This window comes from Rhinichthys klamathensis, unplaced genomic scaffold (genome assembly GCF_029890125.1).
Source record: "Rhinichthys klamathensis goyatoka isolate OS25496 unplaced genomic scaffold, OSU_Roscu_1.1 h1tg000780l_1, whole genome shotgun sequence".
Lineage (NCBI taxonomy): Eukaryota > Metazoa > Chordata > Actinopteri > Cypriniformes > Leuciscidae > Rhinichthys > Rhinichthys klamathensis.
The window spans coordinates 251120-253487 of NW_026607177.1; positions in this window are offsets into that span (position 1 = coordinate 251120).

The following is a 2368-nucleotide window of genomic DNA, read 5'->3' on the forward strand; positions in this document are numbered from 1 at the left end:
ATTCTATTCAATTCAATAAAATATTATTCTGATGTAAACTGAGAATATATAAATATTTCTCCAAATCTGCACACTTTTGAGCTAAAAGCCGTGAGTGACGTTGTTTTGTGAATCGCTGTCATGACGACAGCACAGGAGTTTTTTATGAATGGGAACGCGATTGGGAAAAGAAACGCTTCAGTGCGCCGACGCACTGGTTATGACACTGCACCTGCGCGAATCCACGAACTGCACCTGCGCGAATCCACGAACTAATTGAAGTTCAGAGACTACTTGGGTGGCCCACTATGCCGCACTGGCGCTTTATACATGGAACTTGGACAGGGCCAGGGCACACAGGCCACTGTGGCCGTACGATGATTTTTTTTTCACGGGGCATGAAGGCCAAAGTGTAGGGCAACGGCGGCCGTGGCCGCGGTATAATTCCCACCCTGGTGTCTTCTCCAAAGTCCTAAAGTCGCTCCAAATTAAGCACAGCATTTCTAGCGCGTACCATCCGGAGAGTCAGGGGGCTCTCGAGCGCTACCATCAAACACTTAAGTCGATGCTGCGTACATATTGTTTGGAGATGGGTACGAACTGCGAAGATGCGATTCCTTGGATGCTTATGGCCACTAGGGAGGTCGTGCAAGAGTCACTTGGTTTCAGCCCTGCAGAACTAGTGTTTGCTCATGATGTTCGCACGCCTTTAAGCGTCATTAAAGATCAGTGGGTGAGCAAGCCTACCTCTCGTAGCGCAGTACAATTTATCAGCGACGTTCGCTCCCGTCTACGAACTCGCTCGAGAGAATTTAGAAAAAACCCAATCTAGCATGAAAACGTGGTATGATCGAAAAGCCAGAGCCCGTTCGTTTAAACCTGGAGACCAAGTGTTAGTTCTCTTACCCGTGCCCGGTTCTGTGTTTCAGGCACGATTCAATGGACCATATACTGTCGGAAAAAAAAATCGGATCTGAACTATGTAATTGTAACCCCGGACAGGCGAAGACAGTCTCGCGTCTGTCATGTAAATATGCTTAAACCATATTTTACACGTCAAGAGGTTAAAACTAGCTTGTGTGACCTTAACGTACCCGGTCTTCTCGAGGTCCCCGTATTGCCGTCTTCACTGGTAGACGATGATGACGAGGTGACTCCTCCGTCGCGATGCGTGATTGAAGGTCAACTTAAAAACTCCACTATGCTGTCCGTTATTGTAAATCATTTGCCACATTTAACACCCTCTCAAGCAGCTGATGTATCGTGTGTGATAGATGATTTTCCTGAATTATTTGGAGATGTTCCGACTGTGACCACCGTTCTAGAACATGACATAAACGTGGGTGATAATGGCCCGATTAAACAGCACCCATATAGAGTAAACCCAGAAAAGCGAGCTATCCTGAAACGGGAAGTTGAGTACATGATAGAGAATAATATTGCTGAACCTAGCTCTAGTCCGTGGAGTTCCCCGTGCCTTTTAGTTGGAAAACCTGACGGCACTTACAGGTTCTGCACGGACTACAGGCGTGTTAATGCCATCACTGTACCAGACTGCTATCCATTACCGCGGATGGATGACTGTGTGGACCGTGTTGGCTCGGCTACATTTGTCACTAAAATCGACCTCCTAAAAGGTTACTGGCAGGTGCCCCTTTCACCAAGAGCAAAACAGATATCAGCTTTTGTGACCCCTGATGGGTTTATGGATTACAAAGTCATGGCTTTCGGAATGCGGAATGCACCTGCCACATTCCAGCGTTTAGTAAATATTGTTTTAGCTGTAATGGCAAATTGCGAGGCGTATTTGGACGACATAGTCCTATATAGTACACACTGGTCCGAACACATGACACAACTTCGAGAGCTTTTCCGTAGACTATCCAATGCGAAGCTCACAATTAATCTAGCAAAATGTGAATTTGGAAAAGCCACTGTCACTTACTTGGGGCGTAGAGTTGGTAGAGGACATGTTTTGCCAGTAATGGCTAAAGTAGCCGCTATTCAGGAATTCCCTGTGCCCTGCGACCGGCGTGCGCTACGCCGATTTTTAGGAATGGTAGGCTACTATCGCAGTTTTTGTAAGAACTTTTCGACTGTGGTTTGTGCCCTCACTAACCTATTGAGCCCCAAAACTAAGTTTGAATGGACGGAGTCCTGTAACCAAGCGTTCGAAAGCGTCAAGTCTCTCTTACTGACTACTCCCGTGCTCGCTGCGCCAGATTTCAATAGACCGTTTCAGCTTGCTGTGGACGCTAGCAACGTAGGCGCCGGTGCCGTACTGTTGCAGTCGGGTGCAGACCATGTAAACCATCCCGTGAGTTTCTTCTCTAGGAAGTTTAATTCTGCCCAGCGAAGGTACTCCACTATCGAGCAGGAGACCTTGGCC